General features: G+C 37.3%; 1 protein-coding gene across 5 annotated transcripts in view; it reads left to right on the top strand.

Moving 5' to 3' along the window:
- Positions 1-16,775, top strand: part of DCC (DCC netrin 1 receptor) — a 1,226,177-nt gene that overhangs the window by 549,256 nt on the left and 660,146 nt on the right. The gene's annotated exons all lie outside the window — the stretch shown is intronic.

Raw genomic sequence — 16,775 nt, 5'->3', positions numbered from 1 at the left:
ACTTTACACCTTCTGTACCAGACCAAACCATCTGTGCTTACAAGTGTTAGTTTTTCCAAGCAGGAGACCTTTCTGATGCTTCTCTCTGAAGGTACATAGAGTACTTTTATCTGGCAGGGGGTGTCTGGTTTTAGCCTTTGAAAAGAAATCTGTTCAATGCTGATAATTTATTTTCAATTGGTAAGATTAATAGACCATTTAATAAATGAAGTGGATCTCTTCTACCCACTTTATATCACAGAGGATTAGGCTCTCTTGTCCCTTGTTTTAATCAGAGATTTAAGATGTTTCAGTCTAAATGCGTTAGTGCAGAGCTCCCCTACCTCCTCAACTTGCACTTCCTGTTTGAAAAGCTGATTAAATGGTTTCATTGCTGATTGGCTATAAGCCTATGCACCTTCCTGGCTACAAGCCATTAACACCCTGACCAGAAGTGCTGACAGGAAGAGGAAGAGATTTACACCCTCTGATTTCTGTATTAACAACAAGGACAAAACAGTATGTGGTCCTGTCAGTGGATAATGCAATTTAAAGGTATATTTTCTTTTTCCACAGGTGCATTTTTCTCTCAAAATTAGCAGTTCAAAAAAAAAAGAATTAGCAGTTCAACTTGGTGTGAATAACAAGGCATCTTTGCTGATAAGTTTGAATCATATTAAAAAAAATCTGTATAATGGACAAGCTCCTGATTAATAAGGCTATTAACCATTTCTCTAAGTGATAAAATTGGAGTCAGTTTAATCTTTAAATCTAAGTTTTGATAGCTTTAAAAATTTAGTGGAGAGAAGCAAGTGTGAAAAGTGTGTTTTATAAAGGGAAAATAGTGATAAAACATAACAATGGTGAAAAAAATTGTGTTAATTGTCCAATTATTTAAGATAAAATTACTTCTTAACAACAAGGGGCAATACACTATTTTAATATGATCTCTTTGCCCAATTAATTCTCCACTTGTTTAACAATCAACTATACTTCTTTGTAGGAATATGTATGAAGTAAATGTGTTTGTATACATAAATCCACTTGAAATTTAGAGTTATCTATACATATTTGCCTATAGTTGTACACATATAAATAAGCCTACAGACATATTCCCTATATATCTGTATCTTTATCTATACACATGTACACAAACATGTATGAATGCTTATTAATCAAGCACATGTATGTGTATATAAATATCATAGATATAGGCATATACTCTGAAATATACAGAACCTCTAATATATAAAAATTGAAAAACATATATTGAAGATGGGGTAAAATGTTAATTTTGTATGTTTGACACATGTTTTCCATAAATTGAAATGATTAGATTTATTTAATCTCTAAGGTCTCTTTCAGCTTTAAATGATGAAACTAATATTTGTTTATGTTCATATTCACTTGAGAATTCTGGAAATAATGATAACAATTAATGGAGGATAGAGAGATTATTGAAGGAATACAGATGAAAAATCCAGCTTTTAATAATTAACTGATCAATTACCATTAACCACATACTACTGCAAAGGACCTGTGCTGTGCAGAAATTGAAATCTTACTTTCAGAAAACATATAGATTGCTTTTAGAGAAGTGTGTAGACTGACATCAAACCATCTCTGTAAAGCAGGGATTTGATAAGTGAGGTAAAAACTGCATAACCAAGTCCCATATTTCAGAATCCAGAGAAGTCACGTTAAAAGTGCAGAGTGCACTGTATATTGTGTTTGTCCAATTACTTTGCTTGCAAAATCTCTTGATCATTGTCTTAAAGATAGTCCAACTCTTTAAGGTCTAAGTTATTGTAAGTTATAGGTTCTAAATTGCAATTAACGAGACTTTTGCACAGATTGAGGTCACCATTAAAATATTCTGAAATGGAGAAGATATGCTATCAAAACTTTAAGATGAAATAAATCAACTGAAGCTAACTATTTTAGAGTTTTCTTAACAGATGGCCCTTTGAGTAAAGGGGCAAAGCAAAAATAATCACTCCTCAGTGTGATCAGACTTAAAACAAGGGCATTATTTGATGTTTTCTCTATGTGAGACACTGAGCTATGAATATTCACAAAATATCAAGAAATGTATGTATCCTTGAGCAATCTAGTCACAAAATATCAAGAAATGTATGTATCCTTGAGCAATCTAAAATTTAACCAAATAGATGCATGAAAATAAGGTAATGATATCAACGACTGGTTGAGGATTGCCAAATGAGAGCCAGCAAAATATATATTTGATGCGATATTAGAGAAGCAAAGGGAAGATAGATTTGATTTGGATCTGAAAGCTTGAGTTGGATTCAGATACTTGTACATTCAGCAAATGTGTATTGAGTGCCTACTAAGTACCAGACACCTAGGCTAGAACAGTAAACAAATCGAGACAAGGCTCAGCACTCAGAAAGTGTGAAAAAGTAAAGAAATCAGACAGGTAGGTAGAGAGCAGAGGGGTGGCAAAGCTGAGCTGTTAGATGGGAAGTAGAAAGCCATGTTTAGAAGCTAAATGAGAAGACTAGTTATAACAGGGCGTTTTGTTACTACAACTGCAGAAGGTAGAGATGGAGAGTGAATGACCTCATAAACCCAAGAAAAATATACTCACTATGGTACATATCTGACGAGAAATTTGAGAAATAATGCTATATTCTGAGATCCCCAATAAAATCAGGTTAACCCTTAGTAAGTTTAGTGGTTAGAAATTGCTTTAAAAATGCACCTCACACATAACTCATAAGGGACTTAAGATTGATGGATTTCATTGGTGTCTTAATAGATGATCCTAGATCTAAGACTCAACTCAGCAGCATATTTCCCAAAAAGATGAATAGAGATTACAATAAGATGTCATCTGTGTCTCAAACACCACTCTGACACAGAAGTAGTATCTGTAAATCACTCGAAAGATTATCTCAAATCCTCAAATGCTAAAGCCAAGAGAAGAGTGAAATACATGAGAGTTTGCTTCAAAGAGAGCAAATTTTCATTCAAAGTCAATTCAGAGAACTTGGCAAAGTTTAGGATAAATCTAGCTTTTGGAAACTTATACTTTTGATCTTCTCTTTGTTGAAAAGCTGTATGTCTTAAAAATAACAATTTTTAGATAGCCTTTGACAACAAGAGTTTTATCTACAGAGCCAAAGTAAATCAGAGGGACTAAATTAGTGGGAAGGTTCAATAAATGACAAGGTGGTTACTTGGGATAATAAACAAAGGAACACGAGTTGTTCAAATTAACTTGAATTGGTCCATTTTTGCAATATTGGGCAGGTTTTATTGGCTCCTCTCTTACCTGGTGGCTCAGTGGTAAAGAATCCACTTGCTGATACAGGAGATGTGGGTTTAACATATGGGTTGGGAAAATTTCCCGGATAAAAAAATGGCAACCCACTCCAATATAATTGCCTAGGAAATCTGATGGACAGAGGAGCCTGGGTGGGCTAGAGTCTATGGGGTTGCAAAAGAGTCAGACGTGATTGAGTGACTAACAAATCAAAATCACTCATAGCATAAATCTCCAAGCTTGTTTTTAAGTCTCTTTTGGTGTCTTTGTGATAAATGTTTAATGAGCACTGCGTCTCTCCTAGACTGGCAGCTCTATCAGGGTACTGATGGGGAATGTTTTATTTACTTCTGTATCTCCAATAATTTATACTCTCTATTGCATTAGTTTTGTTAAATGTTGGATGACTGTAAGGTCTGGCCACATATTAAGTTGTTTAAACATAGAATCACATGGTTATATAATTTTACAAATGGAAAGAACTTTGATAATGACCTCTAATCCTTTCAATTTTGAGATTCAGAGCTTGACAGCCAGTAATTTACTTGGTCTCTTACTGTTGTTCAAGTTTTAATACCACATCTCTTTAAGTGTCTTTTTTTCTGGCTTCCTTCAAACTACCACGTACACCCACTTAACCCAAGCCAAATCCCCTTCCCCCACAATCTAAATATTTTTTTTTTTTTGGAAACCAGGGCTGGTTCTTGATCTGTCCCTTTCCCTCACAGCCCACACTCAGCCTTCAACAGGTTTTGTTGATTTTGCCTTTTGTGATTACGCCTTAAAATGTATGTAGCCTCTCGCTTGTTCCCTGTTTTCATTATTACCTCCCTTACCAAGCTGGGGAACAGAGCACTGGGCACTTGTTATAAATCCCAGGGGTGGGCTCCAGACACTTCTGTCCACTGTATCTTGGTATCAAAGCTTCCAAGGCGAACAAAACGCCGTCAAGCACCGGATGGAACAGTGCTTTACTCACATAAACAAGAGATAAGTTCAGTCCCAGAAGTGGGCAGAGTTTCCCCATGGCCAGTGGGTCCTCACAAAGCTGACGCAGGGCAGTGGGTCTACTTGCACCCTTCTATATCACAGTAGAAGATACCCCTCGCTGCGGAGTCTGAAATACTGAAGATGGGGAATGTGCCTAAGGATTAATGACATACACTCTTAATCAGAACAAAGGAACATCCATGGAGTCTGAAATGGAAAAATATTCTTATACAAAGTGGTAAATCAGATCAGGCTGTGTAAGTTTTTTTTGTCCTTGGTTAAGGAAGTGTTCCAGGCCCAGTAGTGGGAGTAAAAGACTGCTAGTTCAAGTTTGTGTTTCTCAGTACAAACCCTGTTTTCTTTCACCTCGACTACTGTTTGTGAGATTCTTGTTCTCACTCTTGGCTTCACCTGTGACCTCGGTCCCACTCTATACAGCCACGAGAATGGTCTTCAAAAATTGTGTACCTGATCATGTAATTTTCTTGCTCAGAATTCCTTAATAATTTCTTAATGTAGTTGGAATGAAATCCAAACTTATCAAGAGGGTGCTCTGTCTGAATTATCTGTAATATATGACTTCCTTAGTCTAACCTTTTGCTGTGCTCCTCTTTGCCCCCTGCTTTTCAAAGCTCATTTTCTATCTATTGAACCATACTTCCTTTTAAGGAATAATTCCTAATACTTTAATAATTTTTTTATACTCATAGATTGTAAGATCAGGAAAGATCATAAGCAAGCTTAGAAGTAATGTTATCTGTGATTCTGTAAAAAGTGTTTAAGTACTCTCATACTTGAGACTTAAAGCTGTCCTGAAGCAATGTTTTACTTACTGCCACACAAGCCACACCCCATGTCTGGCCCCTAAGAAACAGGAAAAATGCCTCTCTCTGACTGCCCAGATATGTGCTTTTTCCATCTTATCCTCAGTCCAAGTATCAGATGATAAAAGGGAGCCCACTCCACAACTGAATGACTCCACAACTGAAAGATTTTCAAGGAAGATGACTCACTGACATTTTTCAACAGGAAATGATTGCTAAGAATTAGGTATACAAAAAGATAAGTTGGAATAAATGACTATTTCAGGGTCTTGTGGTAGATATTGATTCTGGTGAGTTTGAAACAAATCCCAAAATATGAATTGAATTTTGGCATCAGACACTTTTTTTTTTTCTTCATTTGAATGGCTCATCCTATCCGGGTATTTGATAACTCGGGACAAGCTACAGATTTTTGGTAATTTTTTAAAAGGTTTGATTTCCTTAAGGTCTCAGTAGAAAAGGTGGACAATCATACATGTTCAGCAGTGAAGTGACATATTTTTGTCTTCCCATTTCCATTGTGCAAATACACTGCATGCAAATGTCTCCTTAGCTCTAATTTTCTCCCAGTAGGTACTTCCAAATCAAAATTTAAATTCTATAGATTTACCAGAAGTTTTTCATCTAAATGATTATTTCTGCTGGGGTTTCTTGATTCTCATGTTTCAGGTAGATTTTGTGGGGAGGAAAAATGATACTGCAATTATCAGAGAGAGAATTGAATCCTTTTGGATATTTGATGTGAATCTTAGCTGTTATTGGGATTCCCTTGTGGCTCAGCTGTGAAGAATCTGCCTGCAATGCAGGAGACCTGGGTTCAGTCCCTGGGTTGGGAAGATACCCTGGAGCAGGGAAAGGCTACCCACGGCAGTATTCGGGCCTGGAGAATTCCAGGGACTGTATTCCATGGGGTTGCAAAGAGTCAGACATGACTCTCTGAGTGACTTTCACTTGGCTTTATTTGTTATCAAATTAATTTGAATTCAGTTATATACTGAAATAGAGGTAGGTATTGAGCTGAAACCACTCTTTTCACCGAAAACTTGTTCTATTTAGGTTTCTCCTTTCTTTGGTCTGTGTCTACAAGTTCTGAACATAGGAGTCAGTCTTATTTTTTACACGAAAAAGATCCTTTATATTAAAAGGAGAGCAGTCCTACCTAACAAGCTGAAAATATAAGATGTTTCTAGGGAATTTTTTGTAGAGCCCTTTACAGCCAGGTAGAGATTATACTTTATATTATTATACTTTATATAGTGCCTAGTATGTATTCAATCAATGCTACTGGTAGTAAGAAAAATCAGCATTTGGGTTAATTGATTAACAGGTAGAAGATTATTTAATCCTTTGGATGATACACTCAGTGAAAAGTTTGAAACAATTATAACCCAATAGATTCTTTTTAAATTATTATTATTGTTGTTTGATTTTGACTGTGCTGGGTCTTCACTGTGACACGTGGTCTTTCTCCAGGTGCTCTGCATAGGCTTATTGCCCTGCGACATGTGAGATATCAGTCCCCCCAAAAGGGATTGAAGCTGAATTCCCTGCATTGGGAGGCAAATTCTTAACCACTGGACCACCAGGGAAGTCCCTCAATAGGTTGTTGTTTCAATGATCTTTGAAACTAATAGGGTTATCTCTTGCTAAGTTTTTCTGCTTCTGGGCTCTCCTGTTATTGGGGCTTTAGCATGTTTCACTCAAGAAATATGATGAATATGAATCTCGCACTTTTTCCTTGGACTTCCAAAATCCAGAACAGCTCTGTGATGAAAGGAGCTAGTGTCAATCGTTGATCATTGTATTTCTCAAGCCATTAGGAAGCTGCCTGCCACACGTTGTTGTTGTTGTGTAATCACTAAGTTGTGTCTGATTCTTTTGCATCCCCATGGACGTAGCCTGCCAGACTCCTTTGTCCATGGGATTTCCCAGGCAAGAATACTAGGGTGAATTGCTCTTTCCTTCTCCAGGGGACCTTCCAGACCCACGAATCAAAGCCACTTCTCCTGCAAAGGCAGGGAGATTCTTTACTACTGAGCCACAAGGGAAGTCTCCCCTGCCACATGTTAGGAGCCCCAATAAATGTTGACTGATTGTGTTACTCTGAGTTCTGCAGAGAAACTCATGAGATTATGGAGACTGAGAAGTCCTCCTGCAGCTTGCAAGCTGGAAACCCAGGAAAGCAGACGGTGTCAGTGCTAGTTCAAGTCTTAATCTGAACGCATGAGAAACCTGTTGTCCCAGCTCAAAGTTGGGCAGAGAGAATGAATCCTCTTACTCCATCCTCTTGGTTTGTGCAGGGCTTCAGTGGACTGGATGAGCCCCACCAGTAATGGGGAGGGTAGTCTTCTTTCCTCTGATTCAAATGTTACTATTCAAATCAGTCTACTGATTCAAATGTTAATCTCATTTAGAAACATTTCACAGATACACTCAGAATAACGTTTAAGCAGAAGTCTTAGCACCCATGGCCTACTTATATCCACGTATGAAATTAACCACCACACTGACCGACTGAATAAGTGAATGAATGAAAAGTACTTTGAAAAGTCCCATAAGATGATGTAATCAGTGTTGGTAGAGATTTGTGGCAGGGTTATCTAGAGAACCTAGATAAAGTAGGGAAGGGCTGGTGACAGTGACTTGATGTAAATCAAAAAGTCATATGACTTTAAGAGCTTGCTTTTCTGTTGTTTGGATGATTTACCTGCATTGAAACAAGCCCAGTTTACAGGTTGGCCCAGCAAGTATCAGCCACATTCATAATCAGCTTTCATGAATGTTGTGACCATTTGTTAGCCATGCGTAATGAAATTTAAGCTTGATGGAAAGCCTGAGCCTGAATTCTGTAAAATTATTCATTGCTATTGATTATAAACCAATCTCAGGTTTTGTAATAAGAATTTTATCTGCAAAGTAGAGAATGGAAATAAAGTTATTGTCAAAGCCTGTGGAGGTAAACATCTTTTCATGAAAATCAATATGCTTGTGAATAGTTTTTCTATTTTTAAATCCACAATGAATAGAGGGTTAGAATTATTAGCAAAATGTCCCTTTGTATACTTTCAGATATACTTGTTCTAGACCAAAAAAAATGGAAAAAATAATTTTCCTCACTTTAAAAAATATTAACAGTTTTATATGGTTGTATTATGTTAAGTATGCAGGATATACCATAATTTGCTTAAGCCATCATCAGTTGTATACTTAGCTCATTTTCTAATGTTCACTATTTTAAATAACGCTGTACTGAATAATTGTGCATGTATGTGCATATAACTTTTTTCTTCATATGTTTATGGAAAGATTCCTAGAAGTGAAGTTCTTGAGTTCCGTTGTTATGATATACATTGATGAATCACTTTTCAAAGGTAGTATATCAACTCGTATGACAAAAATGGCATTGATGTTCAATATGATTTGATTAAATTTGAAAAAGAATCTCTCTCTGTGAATACAATACCATGTAACTTTGAGGAAGAGGTGATATAGCTCTGTTCATTATTTACTCGTGTTCTGGGAAATACACATAATATAATAGCTCAGAAGGATGAGGAAAAATAGTTATTAACTTGCTACCTGGAAACATACTCCTAAAATCTGCCTCTGTTGACCCCAGAGTTCACAAAAGACATGGATGGGCCAAGCTGAATCATGCTTGACTGATTGTGGATAATGGAGTCAAGAGACAGTGGATGGAGCTGTTAGTTACGTGGGTGTAGTTCATGCATGAGAACAGTCTCCAAGGGAAGGTTAGGCAGGCCCTGAAACCCAACTCTAGATTTGCTAGCCAATCCCATGGAAGACTTTTGTAAACTTATCCCCTCAAAGAGAGCACCCTTTTCAAATTTTTACAAAGGTGTGATGTTGGCTACCAGAGGCCCTAAGGCTGCTATTAACAGGGGTGACTTGGAGAATCCTGAATTGCTCCAATGGATAGGAAGGCCAAGAATCTAGCAAGGCTAGCTGATGAAATGATGATAGACCTCTATTCAAACTGGCTCTTGACCACTCATGGATTACAGGAGTTCCCAAAATGACCACTTGGTTCCAAGTCTAATGTGTAATCAGTTTTCAGAGATCTGGGAAAATACCAGCCCGTTAGAGAGTGTTTTATTTATGCATGTATTTTTGGCTATGCCGGGTTTCTATGCTGCACACAGGCTTCCCCTGGTTGCAGTGAGCAGGGGATGCTCTTTAGCTGCCGTGTGTGGGCTTGTCGTTGCTGTGGCTCCTCTTGATGCAGAGCACGGGCTCTGGAGCACAGGCTCCATACTTGTGGCCCGTGGGCTTAGTTGCCCTACAGCATGTGGGTTCTTCCCGGACCAGGGATGGAACCTGTGTCCTCTTCATTGAGAGGTGGATTCTTGGCCACTGGAGCCACCAGAGGCGTCCATAGAGTGTTTATGTTGAATGAACCACATGGGTGATTCTGAGGAGGTCTTATATGATGACCTATTTCTCCCTATTTTTTTTTTTTTTCTGGCCAAGGAAATGAGTTCTTTGAGTGCTTCTAATCTTGCAGAGCTGGACAAACTGTGTCATTTGCCTACAGTTTTCTTCCCCTTTCACAGTTCTTCTGTTACATCCTTCTGAGTTCAGTTGGTTGGCCACATGGATATTTCTTCGCAGACCACACACTGGAGGAGGGTGACTGGTACCCGCCAGACTCACTTCCTAGATTTGGTTTACAATGCCTCATTCCAGTCACCGCTCTTCAGCCAACCACCTAGGAGCCTGTCATTTCACCAGTGAAAATGAAGGTGCTAAAACAAAAGCAAAAACTTGGGGGAAAAAATAAAGAAGGGAAATGATAAGTCTCAGAGGAACATAGAGAAATATGCTTATAATATATTCTAAGAATCCTTTGTTGGTCTTCTGGCTGCTGAAAAGCAACCAAATCTGGAAAACCTCTCTTTGAATTATGTCCGTTCTCTTCCCTTGGGCTAATTTGAAAATTAAAAGGGGGCAAACAAGGTCTGGCTTTGAAGGGACGTAGCTGTGCGGTTTTAATTTGGCGCAAACAAAGCATTGAAGGCAGCTCTCCTCTGGCAGTCGTAGGATATGACCACGTTGCTGAATATTTAAAAGACAGGGTTTGCAACCGCAAGGTCTGTCCCCCGATTGATGTCTGTTTTTATTAAATGAACTTTAATTACTTAATAATTAGCCCTTCTATAGGAGGAGGCAGGGATCCTGATAGTCTGCCAACGAGGCCAGAGAGCAAATCAGAAGCATGTGCCACGTTGAGATTAGAATTTAAAAGAAGGAATAGGCCCAGCCTGGGGGCACTGTGGGTGGAGAGGCCTCCCAGGAGAGCCTTGGCATAAACCTGGAGTGGAATATTTCCACTTAAGCTTAAAAAGCAAAAGTAGTTTAGGTTTAAGTGAATGAGAGTGCAAGTCTAAGCTCTTCAAACTTGGTGACTACCCTCAAGGAAAGATTTCTCTCCTACCCCATGTGGGGGGTATGTGTGTGTGTGTGTGTGTGTGTGTGCGTGCAGGTGTGCATGGGTAGAAGGGTGCAGAGAGACTATTGTTCTCATCATTTTAATTCCGAGAGCCTAACACTTTTGATGTCCCTGCAGATTTACCAGCTTTGTATTCATTGCCATGGTGATTTTTTACCTCATTTTTTAGCATCACAAAGGAAAAGCCCAAATGAAAAATGTTTGCTGCTTTGCTATTAACATTTCTACTGCCCAGCTGACAGCCAACAGTTTGGTTGTGCTGAGCTCCTGGAAAAAAATATATATATATATTGACCAGAGCCTGACTGAAAACTGAAGCCACTAGCCAGCCTGTCCCAGCTGGGACAGGGCTGGTCCTGAGACCATTGATAAGCTTGTTTCCCAGGACAGTGATTTGAAGGATGAATGGGGAAATCTTGTTAGAAATATCACGGTTCCACAGTTTAAACTTATTGGGCTTAGAAAATTTTCATGGATGCAATAGACATTTGCCCTCCCCACCCCTCCAGTCTTTTCAAATGAAGATCTCTATGGGTTGACTTTGTATGTTTAATAGCTTCAACCCTTTTTCACTTTCCGTGAAGAAATCGTTTTCTCCCTGTCTTTATGTTCTTCTTCCCAGATTTCCCAGTGTATGAGAGTCTGGGATATTTGCCTAATCAATCATACATATCTTTTCATTCAACATATACTGATGGATGATGATATGCCATGCACTGGGCTAAGTGTTCAGAGTACAGAATAAAATAGAACCAACTCTACTTATCTGGAATTTACAGATTAGCTGGGAAGATGGCTATTAAATTAATTCCACAGTTAATAAGTTATAACTGAAGTAAATGTTGCAAAGGAGGCATATAGGAATAATTCTATCTAGATTTGGGGAAGGCGCCTCTGGGGACGTGAGAATTCTGGTACTGTGCTGGCACTATTAAATACCAGGTAATTAAGTCTTAGTATAGTTAGTAAATGTTCTAGAAAAGAATTGTAGTTCTGGCTGTTTATCAGGCCTGAGCAACATTTAACAAAGTAACCTATATAAATAGATACTTAATGAATCCTTTTAGTGTTAAAATTAGTGTTAGAGAATTAGGAAGGATCATTCACAGAAACTGAAATTAACAGGGAACACCCATTTCCCCTTGTTACACTCATAATGGCTATATATCTCTTGCTGACATTTAATGCTTCCTATACAACTGTGATTAGGAGAGTTGACATCAACAACATTCCTAATGTTGAAGGCCAGGCACTTTTACTATTAGCAGCTTATAAAATTTGAGTTATTAGTGTCTGTGTTTATCGTTCTTCATCATCTCACCAGAAATAAAATGGAGTCACCACATATACGTGCCTGCCTTGTCCACATGTGAAAACAGTATGTTCTTTCCTTATTTATTATGGTTCCTGCACTGCAGATGGATCCAGACTCCCGATGAATAATTTTAGTACCTATGTGTAGGATAAATTTCAGTTGATAAATTAACATGTGCATCAAAGTTAATGTTTCTGTATGGTCTAGAATGAATTGTTCTTGCTAAACCATAGCGTCACATCTCCAGGTCTGTCCTCTTAGTAATAGGTGCTGATCTTTGTTAGTATACAGAGGTGCAGAGAATGTGTAAACCTGTCAGTTAGCTGTGATGAGAATTCTCTGGCAAGCCCAGGTATTCTTAGATATAATGGTGTCTTAGAATCCTGGGCCAGGCTAACCAAGAAGATAGGAACCTTGACTACATTTCATTCTTGCAAACAGCCTTCCCTCAAGGCTAACAGTGAAAGGCTTCCATAGAAACACCAACCATAGGTTCATGTGCTAATTTGCAAAATTCTTCAGACTGAAGTTTGTAAGAATTCTATCTGGGGCAGAGTGTACTTACTAAAAGGAGTTTACAAGTATTATGCTGATACCTGGGGATTGAAGAGCCAGGAGGTACTGTTATATAAAAGAAACTCTTTTGGGGACATTTTCACTTAGCTTGGGAAAATAGGATATTTTAAAGAGTATCATTCAGGACAAAACTTTTTTTAAACAATTGTACATAATGTAAACATTTGAATAAGTTTGCTTCCAAGTTCCATCTGTAAGGTAACAATAGTTACTCACTTAAAGAGCTGTTGTGAGAATTAAAGGATGTAATTTATAAAGGAACTTAGGATAGGATCAATGATAAAACTTAGGTTTCTTGTGTCATTGATCTGGATCTAATAGTTCTCCAATGAGTCACACTGCATGAAGTTTGAGTTGATGGTTCTTGTGATATGTAGACCCTGAGGCCAATATTGAGGGTTTATTTAGGGTTTTCTGTTCTTTGGATTTGTCATTTTGGTATTGTTTTGGTATTGTTTCTCCTTTTACAGACTGATGTCAAATGGAGGAAAGGAACAACAATTAAAAAAAAAAATGCTGTCTATTCTTGGCCAAAAGTGGGACATTCCCAGAGAGAAGAGGGAGGCTCCACTTGGTTTTTAAAATTACCAGAAGCCCTGTCCCAGAATTCAGTCCAGTTGGTTGATGCCAAGTCAAAAAGGCATCCTCTAATGGTTAGAGATGATCAGTTGCTATTTATGGTTTTATGGTAACCTTTGAAATGTCCTGTTTTGGGGGGTTTTTTGAATAAGCCAAGATCTGGCTAAATGATGAACCACAGAAGTGACCCAAGGTAATCTGGCACCCAGGTATATTATTTGCCATCCCAAACTACCACAGAGTAGGTTAAAAAGTGATAAACCAGCACTCAAATGCAATTATCAAAATTTGCAGGCTTGCAATAGTCTACATAGACACAGAACCTCAGTAAATATCTATATTTTTTTTTTCTTTCAGTAGGTATTTGCTATACTCTGTGGACTGAAAAGCACATATACAAACATGTAAATACTGATCATCCTTTTATTTATACCATCAACTGTCATACTATCTATACATCCTTCAAAAATTCAAAGGGTTGAGAGATGCTTTCCAGTAAGTAAGATTAAGGAAAAGAGAATTTTTTGACTTAGTACCCTAAGAAGGACTACAGCGTTGGTAGGCAGATGTTAGGGGAGAAGATATACCTCTTTAGAGGAAATATCATGAGAAATGCCATCAACAAGGAGCCAAGTCTAGGCCTGGTCAATAGATCTGAGTATTCTTTTGTGGGAGTTGTGGAAGATCAGCCTAGAAAGAACACTGTGTGGATTCTTGGGTAACCGGATATTTGTCTAGTACTTTCTAAGTACTAGAAAGTGGAATTTTAGAGTTTCTTGAGTGAAACCAAAACTTTTGGTGATTTAGAAACACTAATCTTTTGACTATGTTTAGGATGGATTTAGGTGAGAAAAGGGTAGTGATAGGAAATACCATTCTTGCTATGATTGTTGTTTAGTTGCTGAGAAATGTCCTGCTCTTTGCAACCCTATGGACTGTAGCCTGCCAGGCTTCTCTGTCCAAGGGATTCTCCAGACAAGAATGATGGAGTGGGTTGCCATTTCCTTCTCCAAGGGATCTTCCTAATCCAGGGATCAAACCTGCATCTCTTACATTGTCAGGCAGATTCTTTACTACTGAGCCACCAGGGAAACCCCCCATTATGATTACAGTTAGTCAAGTGTGATCCAATGAGTTGAGCCATGCTTTTTCCATGAAAAGGCTCTTGATGAGCAGGTAACTTTTTCATAAATATATAATTAAAATTATTCCTGTGTCTTTATATTGAATTAGAGCATTAAATGACTTATGAAAATACTGTATTTCATCCCTATAAATTGCAGTGAGTTTAATGTTTATAACTAGGTGCTTGTACTTATGCCTTGAAAATATAGTACTAAGTTGATAGGCTATAACTTCTTCTTTTAATATTGTTTCTGGTTTGTTACACTGCCGTGAGATGTGAGTGCGCAAAGGTAGCACAATATCAGGAGCACTGATTCAAGCCATATAGAACCTCGTAAACTTAGAATTGCTTTTTGATATGTGGGGTTTCTTTTGTAGAGACAAAAAGGGAAAGCTACAAATCATGTTTATAATTTCTCACTATGTCAAATAATCCACTATTTGAAGTTTTCAAATGTTGTTTCATTAAATTTTAAGTTAGAGTTGATCCCCAACCTCCTGTTTATTAAGATCCGAAATCACCATAGAATGCATAGTGAATAAGCATGCACAGTAGTAGCCAATTCCGTTAAGCCTAATTATATTCATATACAGTCTCATGCCTCATCTATGATTCTTCGGGCTGATGAAGTTTATATAAAGGAATCGTCTGTTGAGTACAGTTTGAATTGCTCTTTCAATTTATGTTGTATTCTAAGTCTAGAACTCTGCAAGTGAATTTTTGAAATACCACAGGCATTCAGATGTAAAATACGTGTTTAGAATTTTATCCAGTGTGCGTTAACTTGTACAGGATCATATATATGAATAGATAAAAGTATCTAGATATTCTGTCAACTGATCACAAATGTTTTATTCTTATCTACTTTGTATAAAATGTATAACTCATAGGTGTGGGTAAATTATTCCCAAGTTATGTTTCCTTAACTATAAAATAAAATGCTAAGGATGAACACCAAGAAGAACATTATCAAATAAACAAGTCAGAAATATGTTTTAAAAATATCTTGACTCATGTAACTGTCATGACATCTGGCCACTTCTCATTGCAGATTTGCTTTATGTAATGTATATAAACCATTCTCTGTTCAAGTACATGCTTTAAATCCATATTGAAGCTAATCAGTAGTAGATTAAGATGCTTTCTTTTGAATGAGCTCAAGATTCTACACTGCAAATAGCTTGGAAACTGGACTTTGAACAATGAGGCTGGGCATAAGTTCACTGATTTCTTTTGGTCTTCATTCAGTATTGGATCCAGCATAGTTATAGATTAGTTCCAGTTAGCTAAATAAGGAGAAAAGTAAGCATATGGTTGGCTCCCACTGTAGAAACATCTGCACTGCTGAGACAAACTCATAGCTCCATGGATCCAGACTCCAGATGAGTAATTTTAGTACCTATGTGTAGGATAAATTTCAATTGATAAATTAACATGTGCATCAAAGTTACTGTTTCTGTATGGTCTAGAATGAATTGTTCTTGTTCTTGCTAAACCATAATGTCACATCTCCAGGTCTGTAGGTCTGTTTATGAGTGTGACTATAAAAAGTGGCATACAATCTTTGGCAACCTTTATTTATTCTGAATATGATATTGATGTGATTTCTTTTTTCATGAATTCAGCTATCTTGTGGCTCAAAAGAATAATCTCTGAAAGGGACATGAAATATTACTTTAACCTAGAATATGAGACTTCTCCACAGCAATGCTGATTGTCTCCCATGTTAAATTATGATGTTTTAATGTAGGCTGTTTTGCCTTCACACTTTTCACCCCAGCAAGATTTTTATCAGATGACCTGGAGAATTAGGTCTGTAAGAATTAATAAACCCCCAAATAAAATTAACAGTATTTCACACTGAACACATTAGAATTTGTTATTGACTAAACATTGGTAGAAAGTTTCCTTACAAAATTTAAACCAAGACCTAGGAAATTTTGGCCTAGTTAAAATAAATCTATAAAATAAAAATTACAGTAATATAAATATGAGCAGAAAAACTTGACATGAAACCCAAACTGATGAATGAATCAAATCTTATTGTGAAATGCATGTACAATGAAACCAACCCCAGTAAAATTAAAAAAAAAATAGACTATAACTGTGATGAATAGAAGATAAATCAAGAAATTAAAATTGTTAATTCGAATTCACTCTAGAAAGTAAAATTGCAAAGATCCATCAGTGGTGACAAAATTTATTCAAATATGTTTGCAATCATAAAGAAATGCTTTCATGGTCAAAGCATTAGAGTCCCAAATAATGTTCATAGAAGGAGGTTCAAGATGGCAGGCTCCAAATATCTTCTGCCTTTTTATATGCAACACCATGGTGGAGGAGGCTTCTCTCTCACCATGCTTTATGCTCAGTAGTGGTCAGTTTTTATTTATTTTTTGTCTTTTCTTTTTTCCCTACCTTTGCTTAATTATCTATGTATCTTTTTACATGTCATTTCAAATGAACATCACAGTAGTTGTATGTGCTGAATTCACTGTTATCCCATTGTATAGCCCAAAGAAACAAAACAAGTTACTGGAAGACTCACACAGAGTAGGTGGCCCAGACAGGCTAGAATTTAAAAAATAGTCTAATTCCTACTTAAACATTTTTTCATTCCGCCACAG

This window comes from Odocoileus virginianus, chromosome 22 (genome assembly GCF_023699985.2).
Source record: "Odocoileus virginianus isolate 20LAN1187 ecotype Illinois chromosome 22, Ovbor_1.2, whole genome shotgun sequence".
Lineage (NCBI taxonomy): Eukaryota > Metazoa > Chordata > Mammalia > Artiodactyla > Cervidae > Odocoileus > Odocoileus virginianus.
Note: the sequence above shows the minus strand (reverse complement) of the source record. Positions and strands in the feature narration are given on the sequence as shown.